The 15,530-nt window shown below is 38.0% G+C and overlaps 1 protein-coding gene across 1 annotated transcript in view; it reads left to right on the top strand.

Annotated features, from left to right (window-relative positions):
* Positions 1–15,530, top strand: part of LOC146323030 (bromodomain adjacent to zinc finger domain protein 2B-like) — a 70,377-nt gene that overhangs the window by 7,252 nt on the left and 47,595 nt on the right. The window contains exon 2 of the mRNA XM_084725218.1: positions 3,654–3,701. The gene's annotated coding sequence lies outside the window, so the exon portion shown is untranslated. The remainder of the gene's footprint in view (positions 1–3,653; positions 3,702–15,530) is intronic.

The raw sequence follows: 15,530 nt of genomic DNA on the forward strand, positions 1-15,530 counted from the left end.
CAAAGACTTGGTGCAACAATTATTTGAAACTAGAGAGTGACCTTTTTACTCACGGTTGAGGACAGTAATCTCTTTAACACTAGTATTGACCATACAATATGGCACAAATGGAACAGTTAAGCTGACCCGCATGTAGATGGCATAACAAGTGTTGGTGCAACTGAAGTGACAACATGGAGGCCATGCTTGTAAGTTATGAGAGATCGAGTGTTTACTGTTCATATTTAGAGCTGATTTAGAAACTATCGAGAGGGAAGTAACAACATTTCTATATCAGAAAATAAATGTGATAGATGAAGGAGCCTTTTTACTTTTAAGCTTTATTTTTATTGTGTCTAGACATTTTAAGAGGATTTTGGAGTGGTCGGTCATTGTGACATGAAGGGAGCTGTATGTGAAAGTCATTGCACCTGTCACCATGATGTGTTGACCTGCTGTCCAAATAAAATATCTACTAAAATAATTATAAATTAATATGCTCGTTGGACTTTGACAGTCTCATATAGTTTTTTATAGCACACACGTGTTCTTCGCAGAAAACTGTAGGCCAACCGTTTTCGGTAGCAATCCATCAGATATGTTTGAAGAATTAAAGGGCTAGTTCACCCATAAATGAAAATTTAGTCATTATCTATTTGCCCTCATGCTGATTGAAGGTTGGGTTTGGTTTTTTTTTTTTTTGTTTGTTTTTTTCGGTTGTTTTTGCGGTTTGAAAACTGGCCACCATTCACTTAAATTGTTGGAAAATTTTGCAGTGCCGCTTTCCTGTTAAACTCCAGCAGTGTTTTTTGGACTAAACAACTGAACCCGGCCTTCAGTCGGCATGGGGGTGTGTAGATAATGATTGAATTTTCATTTTTGGATGAACTGTCCCTTAAACAATTAATTTAAACATTAAAGCTAATAGAATGCAGTGTTTCCTCTAGGTTTTTTTTTCAGCAGCGGGGGCAGGCGTTCCGTTTCTCTTCTTAGAGAAATATTTCAATAAACTCATTTGAAAAATGCAGTCAGTTGTTACATAATGGTGTGTAGATATTAACGTTAGCCTAATACTATCAATTAGTTTACTCACGTTAGCGACACTGAGTTGGCACCGGGCCAAATTAACTTAAACCACCAATAAGTTACGTAATGTTAGCTGGTTATCAACATATTGTGAATGTCTGTTTAACTTGTAAAATCTATGTGGAGTTATCTCAAGCTAATAACTTACGTCTACCTCTTCTCCGGCCAGTAATTCGCTGCTTTATTGTTTATTTGTAATTCGGGAATTCGCTCCTCTGACTCTGCCCTGTCGCCTAGGTGCTTGACGTGCTTGACGACCGCGCCCCCCAAACAACATCATGCAAATGAGCACGCGCAAGTATATTTCCATACTGAGCAAGATAGTTATCTGCAGTTTACCTTAGTGATCGCAAGTACCCGACAGGAGTCTGTTTTGAAGGTGGCCGCCACTCCTAAATGAATGTAGAGGAAACACTGGAATGATCTACTAAGAGTGTATCTTTTTTGTTTGTTTGTATTTTATGTGCATAAACATAAATTATTAGTAAAAAATGTAACAGTTAATAAAAATAAACAGGTGAGAAAGGATATGCGGTTTTTACCATTAATATACCAAACAAACCAACACATAAAAGCTGAATGGATACATTAAAGCAGGCTCACATTAGTTTGTTTTTGTTAAAATATTTTATTACTTTTTGGTAGGGGTCATGATTAACTATTACTTCAGAGTTCTAGCTTTGCAATAACAGCTCTAATAACTGTTTGGAAAACTATAATCCTACTTACTGTCAGCCCTTTGTACTCAATTAGGCAAACACTATTTTGGTCCTCAGACCTTCATCAGGTAGAATTTAGGACTGAAATGGTGTTAATGAAGTGATACATGTGTTTGACACAGTTTTTGTTTTGTTCACAGCAATGGGTGATGTTGTTATCCAATTAATATTGTTTGTCATCATTTATAAAACTTTAAACCTGTGTATTTTGTTGGATTTAATTCCTTTGACATGCACCTTTGAAAAAACACAAACAGAAAAACTCTGGGAAGGCTTGGCCTGGCAATAACTATATATATAACTATTTTGTTTAAAGTTTGTTTGGTCATTTATGTTACCTTCTCCTAATCATATAATGCTCCATTTCAGTAGAGGATTGTAGATGCTTAGAACTGGTCTCTTACCAAGGAAAAAATGTTTTTAGTGATAGACTAATTAATCTGTCGGCTGATGCCTGCACTTATGAGGCCCATAAACAAAACATGGCTGCAGACACATCTGCAAGCAGTCTTGTCATTGTGGCTGCTGTGTAATGATGTTAGGATTCTCCCTTGTGATTTTTGGCAGACTTGTAACACATCTCTCTTATAAAATGATATCCAATCTAGTCTAAAACAGTTATTTGCTACTATTACTTATGATGTTATATTGTCTACAATAATGAAGTTGAATGATGTTGCTTCTCCCTTTAATGCCAGTCTGTTCTGAAATCTACATCATAACCCAGTGTACTTTTCTATTTAATTAGTTAATAAAAAAAGCATCTAAAACAACATGTTACTGGCTAATTACTGATTGTATAAGCTTGTAATGTGCATGGACTATAGAATTATGCATGAGTTTTCTCTCTTTTGATATTGGCATCATATATTGGCCATTGTCCGCCCTGCGCTCTGAAATATTAGTTTGCTTGCAGTCATTTTTAGTAGACTATGAAGACAATATCACGACCTTCAACTGCTGAAAATGCAATATCAATGCAAATAGTCTAACGTAACATAGGACTTTATTTTTTTTCCTTTTCCAATAGTATTATACCAAAGAAGACCATTTTTAGAGAATGTTAAGGGAAAACTGGGTAGTTTTACAGCAAGGTAAATTGCAGCTTCTCTGTATATCCTGCTCATATTAAGTAATGATATAGAAATTAAGAACCTTTAGTTAGATTATTTTCAATGGTTAGGGTGGATTTAGTCCAGAGTTACAATGCAGGACCATAACTTCAATACTATGGTTGTGGAGACAATGTAGACTCAGTGATGTTGAGTGATGTATGACTACTTGAAAGGATTTAAGTGATTCAGGATTGATTCAAAGTTTGGAGCTGGTTTAAACTTGGTTTCTTCACATTCCAAACAAAATGAAGCCAGATGGTAATGCATTAATAGTACACATGTGGCCACCGGTCAGAAATATGTTGTAAAATCTCTTGATCTTGGGAGCAGCTTTGTCAGAGGATGAACATTTAGGATGAACACTGCTTTATTGTGCAATAGAAATTTCAGTAGGACTAGACTCTGAAGTTCAGTATTTGAGTGTTTTTCAATAAATTAGACCTTTAGTTGATACGGTTTCCTAGGGTCAGTGGATGTTTTTTGCAAAATCAAAATGTTGGCCATATAGCTGCTTTAGAGTATACCATAATCCAATTTCTCTGAAGTGTTTTCGTCATGTCTCATTGCCCTGTGTTGTCTCTTGGTGCAGGAGCTTGATTTTCTGCTGATGTTTAGAATGGATAACTTCTCTGCCCGTGGGTCCAAATTACCATTTTTATTTCATTTTCATGGAGCTTTCAGATGGGAACAATGCCGAATAAGTGAATCGATAAAATCAAGCAATAAATCTGACTGTGGTTGTCTCGTGTTTCAGGTGCAGAGAGCAGTGATGTCACGGAACTGAGGACAGTAGTCTCATGCAGTAAGTGTTTGGTTACATCAGCCACCCATTGTCCATCTCTGCCATTATGCTCTTTGAAGTGCCTCTTTTGATTTTGTATAGGGAAGACCAGTTTGCTTTGTTAAATTGGAAAAAGTAACTGATGAATGGAAATGCAGGACTAAGCAGAGCACCTCATTTTAAAGTATTATTTAGGTATAGGATTAAAATTTTCCAATTAGGTTGAGATTTAACAAAGTCCTCCTTTATGAAATTAGTTTTTGCTGCATTACACATTGCTCTCGTTTTGTGTGTTAATCTAATTAATTCCTGTCTTTCTTAGAACTTGAGTGTCAAGGCTTCAGAACATATTTAAATCTCTAGGGGGAGAAAGGAAAACTTTTTTGACTATGGGGTATACTAAGATAAATTACTGTGAGCCAAACAAGGGTAATTGTTAGGCTTTGTTTTAAATTTTAATTTGGGCTACTCCACATACACAGATGTTTCCTAACTGCTATTAAAATTTGGATTGTTGCCCCCAAGACAGAGCTGGTTAGTATATCAAATTCATTTCCCTTCAGCCTGAGCTCTACTCTATCAGAATGTGTGACATAGTTTTTTCTCTGACTCCAATACTTATTACGAAATTACATGAGAGTTCATTTGCAGTCTTGCAAGTGTGGCAAAGTTTTCACTCCTGTACATGCTTCACTGTGGAGTAAGTGTGAATTGATGAGAGGTTTTTATCATAAAATAGTTTGGTTTCCAAGCTGTGAATATATGACGACAGTTAGACTCACTCACACCACATCAACACAGTTTCAAGGCAGACACACTTGAAATTAAATTAAGATTAGACCTTATTCTCTAAGGCCCTGTGTGTGATATTTATGGGGATCTGTTGGCAGAATATGGCAGACACGCGATATAATATTCATAAGTGTGTTTTCATTAGTGGATAATCACCTGAAAATAAGAATTGTGTTTTTGTTACCTCCCAGTAAGTTATTTTTTCTACAGAGGGTGTGAGATAGCCATGTTGCACTGCACGTTTGTACAGTAGCCCTATCAGTCTGACACTGTCCCATGATGAAAGTGATGTGGAGATCACTTATATTTTTGTCCAAATCAAAGTAAAATGAATGTCACTGATTGAAAATTTTCTGCGATAGATAGGATAGACTATTAGTTTTGTAATCAGTGTTCTGAGCTGCAATATCAGCAATGCACAACAGATTTTAAATAGTAAGTAGTAGTAGTATTCAAATTGGTATGCAGTTGCTTCATCATTCTTTTTGTGTGTAGATGATATATTGTGTAAATTCAAAGTGTTAATATGACCTTAAGCAAATGACTCTGCATCACCAAAAGGAGGTTCCTGTAACAGCGCGATGCATACAGGCTGTGCTGCTGTTGCATTACAATATGTTACATGACACAGCTTCGTTCAGTGATATTACAGCAACTGCTCAGCAACTTTTCATTTTTAATGTCTTCACTCAGGTTGTAATCTATATTGCTCATAAAGAACTTTGTTAGTAAAAGAATTGGCTAAAGAGCGAAGCCTTTTAATCTGAAAGTCAGAACATAATCTGCTCCCGACCAGGTTATGAGTTCAGTATAAGTGACCGTGGTGATCTTGCCAGGTTAAAAGAGAACCATGTTCGTGACACTGAAAACCCTCAATATACCTCACTAACACATTAGTCTCACTTCATAGTACACCCATCTCAGCTAATCTTTTAAAACACAATAACACAACCAAATTGACAGATCGGGGCAGTGGTGAACCCTGGGATGGAAGTAGGTAATTACAACTACCCAGATGACTTTAATTGTCTCCTGGAGGGGATCCTGTGATCACTTGCAGGTGTGCATGTGTGGATGCGCGTGCATGTGTACATGCATGTGTGTCATCAACGGATCTGGAGCTTTTCAACAGCTAATTTCGCATCCTGCTGGACCCATCAGCCTAATTTTTTTTGTCCTTTATCCTACCCACTGGTCCTTTAATTGTAATGTTGAATTGGTGGTTGGGTGATCAATGCTGTTGTTTCTATCCTGGGTTCACTCCTATCAAAGTTTTCCCTCTTGCGTCTTTGCTCCTCTTGACTCCTTTTGTGCTTTCCAAATCTTTCAACATTTATTAAAACCACTCCGTTAAATTTCATAGCATAGTTTCAGTATTCTTTGCTTCATAAATGCTACCTTATGACATGTACATGGCCACCTCCTGATCTAGAGAAAGTCTCCTACTGTTTATGTGACTGACCCTGGAAAGAGCCAGGTCATCTGTAGTGCTGTAGACAAGCCGAATTGAAATGGCAATGGCAAAATGAGCCTCGCCACAGGAATCCCATCATCTAAACCTGAGCTCTCTCCCTTTTATCTCTGTGTGTAGTAGAACCCCTCAAGGATTTATTATAGCAGTTATGAGTAACCTTCAGTTGAAGTTTCTGAAGCAGCTGCCAGGTTGAAAAGTTATAGCCAGCCTTTTCTTTTGGTTGCAGAAGCTGACACATTGGTTAATGTACAGTAATATCACAGCTCTGAAATGAGTCATTAAAGGCATAATAATTAACATTTTTATTAAAATAAGCGTATGTATAGACTCACATAAACATAATCCCTTTCAATTGGGGCCACAATTAAATAGAGGTGCACTGATGGACCAGCCAGAGACTGGAACAAGCCATTTTTCAGCATGACTGGCCCTGACCGGTTGCACATCCTGATTCTGTACCGGTCAAATTCACACACATAATCACAGTGCACATCATGTGTGCAACAGTTACACTGACTGTAATGTCACAGCCACAACAGCGCTGGTCACAGCTACACACACTCAGACACATGCTTGCATGAAGTCGGAGTAAGCGATAGATTCCAAGAACAGAATAAAGTGAAGACAGTCTAAAAGGAGACACAGCAGCTGAGCAGCTGATGGTGTTGCCGAACAACAGTAAGCTTTCTAGCTCTTCAGGCTAATGTTAGCCAGCAGCAGACTACTATTCACAGACTTTAGTGAGGTATGGCAGAAGAATAAACAACCTGTGTCGATGCGTCTCCTCAAACATCTACTCAATCAGACTTCTTAAACTTCTCCTTATGTTTTTTTCACTGCAAAGCTTTACTGCAGCAAACTGCTGCACGATGTCAGTCTCTGGTTTGTTACTGAAAGATTCTGTCACCAACCCGCCAAAGCAAACCTGACTCGCCTCCAACAAGATGCAGTCATGTCTTACTGACCACAGCCAAACTGTGACGAGCCTCCTTTTCTCCTCCTCAAACAATCCCTAACCCTAACCCTCTGAAGCTTCAAACTGAATCTCTGTTTTGAAATGTAGTTTCTCTCCTCTGTCACTGTTTGTACTTTAAGTTATCTGCTTTATTACACACAGCTGATATGTCGGTCCATGCTTGCTCGCGATTGTCTCTGTAAACTGTTTAGGACGGAGAAAATGAAACCTAACTCAAGTCCTTGAGATGAGACTCAATAATTAACGTTTGCAGGCATTCTATTTACTGCAGCTTTAATATCTTTTTATTCTATTCCTTCAAAGTCTTCACTATGTATGACACATGGACATACATGGGTACCAACTGCAACTTGACTAGTTGGTGGAGTCATACAGCTATGAGGCCTTTTTTTATGTATCCATTCCTTCAGTTGAAAGTGTAGCAGGGCCCGCTTGCTTGGGGGCAATTAAAATGCATTGTCTGGCAAGTAAATTTGGCAGCTTGACCAGACAAGTGGTAAAAAAGAATTAAACTATTTAACTATTTTGATAAGCAATTAATCGTTAAAATAATTTTTCATGCAAAAATGACACAAAATTCTGTTTTTAGCCTCTTAAATATGGAGATATCCCACCGTCCTTTGTTTATTGTCATATTAAACTGAATATCTTTGGATTTGAGACTAACAAAACAAGACTTTCAAGACATCACTTTGGACCGTGAAAAGCTATTTTCTGACATTTTATACATTGCTAGAATAAACATGACAATTCACTTACCAGCCTTTGTTGTTATTTGAAAACTGTTAATAAGTAAGCCAGTTTGACAGGGACAAGTTTGAGCAAGTAGATTTCTGACCCACTAGTGTGACTGGGCAAGTGAAGAAAAAAAAAAAAAACTTTAATATTAAACTCTGTGTAGCTGAGCTGTGTAGGCTGTAGTCATATGATGTGATAGTACATATCAGAGCCCACTCTTCTTTTTCTCCCCCGAGGCGGACTAGCATACATGCAGGAAGGGAAAGTGAAGTGATGAAAGAAATCTGTCAAATCAAAGACTCGTGTGAATGATGTAACTTTTAGATGTATTAGTTGTATGGATACTGCATTGACGCTGACTGTTCTCACACATTTAATGAATACAGAGCCATATTAGCTTCTAAGAATAGCAGCAATGTACATAATGTGTTTCTGTGTGGTACTAATCCAGAGCCACTGGTTACATCATGCCGACTCATGCGATTATAATGACCTTTACATTAATATACAAATCCTGCTCCATCTCAATCTACTAGTCAGTTCACTTGACAATTAAACGTCACCATCCTCGGCACCAGAGATACTAGTCGATGAAATTATTTATCGATATTTTATTCATTTACGATGCCAGGTAGCCGTTGCCCCTAAGAGGCTATGCAGCCACGTGCCACAAGTCGGAGCTGCAGCCCCGTCAGATGCCAGCCCCTCTCGCCCCCTCTTGCTCAATGAGAATGTCCCAATGGCGTATTAATCCTATCTCCCAACCCTAATGTACAGCAAACCAACTCATAGATGGCACGTGTTTGTGTGACTTAAACAGTATGCTCTGTCATACTCTGTTATCAGTGTAAGCCTGTTTCTCGTTTACAGTTCGAGCGCTTTCTGCTTAACTTCAGTCTGCATTTTTGGGTCCATCCTTTGTTTTTCTACTGTACTTGAAATGCATAACATGGTTCAGACACACTCATTATTTTTCTTATGTACTCTTTGGGTTTCTCTGATGATCGATAGCTCGCTAGTTTGAAAGGAGTTATATAGTATTTAACATTGAAACACAGTGGAGGGATTGGTATAGGAGCAACTTTTGGAGCAACTTGTATCTGCTCAGCAGGGATAAAACCTCTGAGTGGAAGGCAGTACAGCAGAGAGTGGTTTGAGTTACAGGTAGCAATAGTCAGATGCTCATTTGTTGTCTATAAAGTACAATTAATTATATATGCTTCTGTCCTGGGATGAAAGGTCAAGCAAGCCTGGGTTTTGGGACAACATGCCAGTATACCATACCAGGGACCTTGTTGTAGGACTGAAGGCCTGCAAGAGTGTCTCTGTCATGTGCAGGTGGCATTGAGGAAAATTGAGTTGTCTTGCGTGGTCATGGCCAGCTGCCTGCTGTTTCTTCTTTAGTGTTGGCATTAAGTCTTCATTGAACAACAGGGATTTTTCCACAGCAACATTATACATCACAAAATAAAGTGTGTCATGGAAAAAGGCTTCCAACATATGTCATCCTTTTGGTGGGCTTGATTTTGCTACTGATTTCGAGGATTTCTTCTTCTTAGAGTGAACCAGAAATTGTGAAGCCTCACACCTACTTGATCACAGATCTGAAAATGTGCAAATATTATCAATGCTAATGAAATACTTACATTCCTGAGCAGTATTAATGGCACTTAGCTGGATGAGAGTTCTGTTGGCAGTCTACAGGAGCTTCGCAGAGAGGATCTGTGGTGTCAGCAATCAGACGGGTGTAGAGGTGACACCAAGGTGAATGCTGCAATGTAGAATGGTTGGAAATCATTGATATTCTGACTCAGAGGCTGCAAATGGCTCTGTGGCAGATGGAGTCTTTGTCAGGGAAGAAAAATGGCAGCTCGGGAGCATCAACGCCATTTTCCCTATCAGCTTTGCTGGCGGGCGGTGACCTTCTGCTGCTCACAGAGATCCCCCTTGCACATGATCAATTATCTCACTTCCATTGTTTACTAAGCAAGTGGAAAATGATTTAAATGTCATTTTTTTAGAGAGAGATTGCATATGTAATCATCATCAAAGTGGTGTTTGTTGTTGATGCATGATGAGGAACCACGTTGTAGTTTTTACCCCTTGAAGCACAGTAGAAAATAAATCAGTGTAGAATTTACAAAAACCAATAAATGGCAGCTGTTTAGCTCCATTTATTTCATGTTGCTACAGAAATTTGTAATTAATTTGAGTTTTAAACAACATTGTTAATGAAAGATATTCCTCAGGAATATAGATATATCGCATGGCTTCAATTTTGCAAGTGGGTGTCATTAACATTGTTTTACTCAAAATAAATAATTTACTAAGGTGAAAATGTTTATGCAAATAATATTAATTTGGTAATGGCTCTTCTCATTACGCAAATAACACAGGCACACAGAATAAAACTGTGATATGCAGTCATTATTCTTGGCTGTAAACAAATCTAAGTCAGAATAAAATATTGAATGAACCTGGGGGGAAAATGAGGTAGAAGAATAAACGATGCAAAAAGCAAATGACATTGAGACCCCAGTTTAATATGTATGCATTTCAGCTTGATGGTTGATCTCATTAGCAGATCTCATTGTTATGCATTCACTGTCCTTCTGCAGTAAAATGAATATTATATTCACGTAGCCTAAATATTCAGGAGGAAATGTTTGGATTTGAGTGGCATCCTTCAGAGAAACTGGAGTGTTGTCTTCCTACCCCAGACTCTGATTATTCATTATATTGATATTTATACATATATCTCCATTCATTCCAAATATTGTGTTTTATTTTACTTACAGACAAAATCAGATTTAACTTAAACTATGCTGGTCTCTCCATTGAAATACTTAACAGCATGTTCCACATTTGATATATTTTTTGCGAAAATCCGATTTTGAACGTTACGTGACGTATGGAGCTACCCCTACAAGCAAGCTGTTTTTCTGTCTGTAATGAGGATGATATTAAGCTGCCATGCCATGCACCTTTCCTCCCCTCTTTCAGGCCTGGCTGCGCACAGCTTTCAGAGGGCATTGCTTGTCGAGTTTCACTAACAGGAACTGTGTGAAGATTTTTCCATTAGTAAGGCCCTGCGTGTGTGTGTGTGTGTGTGTGCAAGGTGTTCTGTTTCACACCATCCTCATACAGCTGCTCTGCAATGACAATATTAGCAAGGACAGATGCTGTTCCTCACTGGCTTACAGGTGGTAACCTTACCGAAGTAAAAATACATCTGTATCAATATTTGTTTGGCCTGTGCCAGACTGATCTCATACTGTCCTGAAGGCAGAGTACTGGACAATTTAAAACCAAAAATGCCTCAGGCAGATAAATCAGATGCCTTTTGGTTAACCCTCAGGTTATAATGGTGAAATGTTTCAGCAAGATATGGCAACAAACTGATGATAATCTTTTTTTGATTTTGGATTGAGGTTTAAGTAACACTCCATGGAGCTGTTGTGCCTGTAGCCTGTCATAATTTCACCAGCAACAATAATATTTTTGACAATTTCCGTCCCACTCTGTGCTAATTTTTGTGACACAGATGGTCACAGCATCCTGTTGTTAGGCTTAGAAGGTAGGTGGGTATATCTGGAACCACACATGCATGAATTTACTGTTATCTGTCAGGAATTTCTCTGTGTTGTTCCTTCATCATCTCTGTGGGTGGAGTGCAACAGGGATAGGCTAATTTTTTTTTGATATGCTACCAACACACATGTTGATCTCTTCTTCAGTCCCAGTGACTCTGTTGGGCTTATACCAGATAGCCCCAGGAGCTAAAAATCCCTTGTTTACATTCATGAGTGTGTTTTCCATTTTATCTGAAACTGAATTAAGATGAAGTAAATTAGACTGGTAACAGATTTAAAAGCAGCAGCTTCATCTAGGAAATACACAGTTATGTGTATGACAATGATGTTGGGAAGGAGACATATTCATTTACAAAGAGAGATTGAAAAACAGCAGAAAACAACCTGTCCCCAAAGTAGCCATAAATCTGCTTAGTGATTTTTTTTTTTTATGGCTATTTTTCTGTTTAAGTACTGCTCAAGTTAATTCATCTTGCTCTCTTTGTAGACTACTCTGGACAAGTGAGAGTTTAAAAAAACATCCCATTCCATGTCCTAATAGTGATACTAATAATGTGCACGGTTTTTATATGTTTTGTGGTTTGTGTCATAATATTAATGACAGCAAAATTCATTTGAGTTGGTATTCTGCAAACTCCAGCTTCAAACTTTGCAAAAATATGATTGTATTTACTAGCCTGAGGAAAGGCTGCTGTCATCGTCACCAGTGGTCATACATATAAATGGCAGGTCATTATAACATGTTGTAGTGTTTTCACCAGGACAAGGGACTCCCTTTCTGCTGGTGGATGTGCTTGGCATGGGGTCATGCAAGCAGTTGAGCATGATGCATCTCTCTGCTTCTGTGTTCATCCTGTGCATTGCCAGATGCTTCCCCCCCATACACGCAACTGTTTTCAAACATTTGTTACACATCCTGTTGGTTGTTGGAATTCTTTCAAGTGAACACAGCCACACTTAAGCCTGTTTAGCTAACGGTTGCCTGCTGCCAGAGCCATGTAGAGAGAGTGCTGTTGTAATGTTAACTAGCGTTAGCATGTGCAGTCGTGCTTTTGTCTGTCTGTAACGTCTACACCAGGGGGAAACTATGTCAAGTGGCACCAAAAAGATGCACTAAAAATTCCTCAGTTCCTTGGAAAAGTTGATCTATCATCTAATTTTATGAAACTGACACGTACATGTCAGCTTCAAAAAACTAGTATCAGTAAGACATCTGTACCTGTATTTACCTTGTTTGGGTTGAAATATACTAATGTGTGCCCTTGCCCCCCCCCCCCTCACAAAAGCTTTTCATTTTGGGATTTAGTTTTGGGTGATGTGTTGCATTCCCATGTTGTTGTCTCTAATTTAAAGCCAACTTTCTCAGCAGAATGCATAACCTGTCCATGTACACAGTATCACAAGTGAAGTGGGAACAGCAATAGTCCTCTCGATTTGTTGTTTTTAGAAATGCATTGATAGAACAAGTTTACAATAATAATGGTATATCACATCCATAAAATGTCCACTTACTATCATTGTTACTTAAAGTGGTCCATGGTGTTCTGTACTATGTAGTCATTGTTAGCACCACATTATAGAGTTCACAGTGTCTGACTTAATGCAAGCAGGTGATGGAGATATTCATTTAGCAGCAGAGAAGAAGCTCTTTTTGTGAAGATGGCTCAGAGGCAGACAGGAAATTAGTTATTTTCCCCGCACATTCATCAAAATAAAAATAGTCTGATGAGTATCCCAAGTGACTCTCCCACATCCATTGAAGCCACAGCTGCATGCACCGTGCGCTTAGTATTAAATCTCCAATGAATTTCAGGTGTTTTTGAGCACTATTGAAATAAGACTTTTTTCCCCCTTCTTTCTCATCTCAAAGCACATTGTCCTGTGTTTTATCCCATAAGAATTAGCATATTTAGGATAATGAAATGCCCTATTTAATTTTATAACCTTCACCTAAAATTGTGATGTGAAACACAGCTACGTACCAGTGCCTCGAACAAAGAACTCTGGATGGCAAAACTGTTAGATATTTGCCTTTGACACTTCAGTCTCTGATAACCTTTGATTTAATGACTAACAGAAGCAGAATGTCAACAGGGACTGTGTGCCAAATTGTTCAGTCTGTGGCTCTTGTGCAGCCTTTCCACAGATAACACTGTTTTATTTTGAAGGTGACATGCAGAATTGCCAGAGCATTATGGAATAAAGTGCACATGTGGTAGTAGGTAAATATTTTTTTCATCTACATCACACTGATGTTTTGCTTAAAAATGCAGAAACGCAAAAAAATATGAATGTATTTCTTTAAACCATTACCACTGTAAACTAGAGTATGTGATACCTGACACTGTTTTTCTTTGGTTGTACTTTTATGTCTGTGGCTTGTCAAGTTTAAACTCGCTATAACAGGAAATGTACCAGGCTTTATCACAGAAAATCAAGCAAAACAAGACTGGCAATCGCTTTTGAATGACCCAAATAAATGTTCAAAAATTCCCTTATTTGCTCCAGTCTTAGTAACTGAATCAAAGCCACTGTTTTTAGGCTGTTTTTGCTTGTGGTTCAACGATGTTAACTATGGGTGCATGTTATGTATTTCTTTCAGCCAGTACAATAACCAATTATTACCTGCTTCTCATGGCTGATACCAGTAAGAGCATTATGGATTATTTAATATCATATACCTCTGACATCACGTCTACTAAACAAAGAACAGCTCTGACTCTTCACATGTTAATACATTTTTCCAGTAAAGTACATAAAAAAAAAAAACTTTAAATATTTATAGAGCATTTGCCAAGGAATTCAAATTAAATGCTTTGACATAATCTGTCAAAAAGCAGTCAAAACAGTCAAAACAGAATAAAACAGACCTTGCCTAAAATATATATGGCTCTTACATTTTGGAAAAATCTGTGGACGGCAGAGAGAATTGAAGCTATCCTTGGCCTGATATATGCCTGTAATATATATAATATAATATATATAACTGCTGTCCTAAATTAAATAATTTATAAAAAGCAGATGATCTTAAACCATAGGAGTAGAAATGATGTTACTATGTTTTGCAGCCGTCTGCTGATCTATAGATAATTTTGTTCTTACTGTGGTTCAGGTCTTCAGTGTACTATAGTGTGGTCAGCTGTGCAATAATTAGAATTTCAAAATGCTAAAAATTTAGTCAAAGATACAACTTTTGCAAAAGTGGTTTTCAGATTTTGGGAAAAATTGAATTTAACTTCAGCATTCAATGCCATTTGCACAAGCATTTTAATCAGGTTGCTGAAATCAGACCTGTTATTCAAAACAGCTCTATCCAGGCAGGAATTATTAATCCTGTACTACACATGTTGTTTTGCCTCAAGAGATGGTGATAGAGACATTTCACAAGAGTATTTTCTCTCCTGATTATAAATGCTCTGTCCCTGCTCACTTTTGATTTCAGTTTGTGTCATTGTGCACCTTGAGGAGGTAATTGTTTCCTTTTTCTTTTTTTTTCTTTTTTTTTTTTTACAGTGAATTGCTTTCAAATGGCTGCCTGAAAAACCTGTCAGCTGGTGACAGCTTGTCTACAGGTGTAACTGATAAAATACGCCATTTTAAATTTGTTCAAGTCATTTTCTCTTTTTTTCTACAGGCTATATGTATTGCCAGGTTCACTGCTAATAATATTATGAGGGTTTGATTGACATACGGTATAAAGGTGAATATCAGCCTTGTGGGTGGTGCACTGCAAAAAAAAAATGAGCAGCGAAGTGTTGTATGTTGAGACTACTGTCTTAATACTTAGGTCTAAGCTGGCTGATGATGTGAGGTGCTTATGTTTAATACTGTAGGCAAAGCCGGGCAACTGATAGTTCAGCAACTGCAAAACTTTAGCGACTTGGGACAACTGGAGAATATTGCTGCATCTTAAGTTTCAGACCTCACTGCGCAGTCTGAAGAATGTCAAGGATGCACTGATATCAATACCAGCATCAGGCATTAGTCCAATACTGTGATCATATTTGTACTCCTAAAATTACTCTGATACCACCACACCCAATATAATGTCAAGAAAAGTAGCTACTCAACACAAGCAACTGCGTTCTCAGGTTGCTCCATCATAATAAGTGAGAGAGTTATCCTCAACATCATCCACTAATGACTGCAGTGACTTGCTGTAAAGTTCTGTTCAACTTAAACAGCTGGGGGGGCGGGGGCTTCAGCCTGTGTCTCTGTCTCGTTGGCAACTGTCCATAAAATTGTTTAACCGTCCATGTAAAACTGAATGAAACTTA

Source organism: Lutjanus erythropterus, chromosome 8 (assembly GCF_056507025.1).
Source record: "Lutjanus erythropterus isolate fLutEry1 chromosome 8, fLutEry1.hap2, whole genome shotgun sequence".
Lineage (NCBI taxonomy): Eukaryota > Metazoa > Chordata > Actinopteri > Lutjaniformes > Lutjanidae > Lutjanus > Lutjanus erythropterus.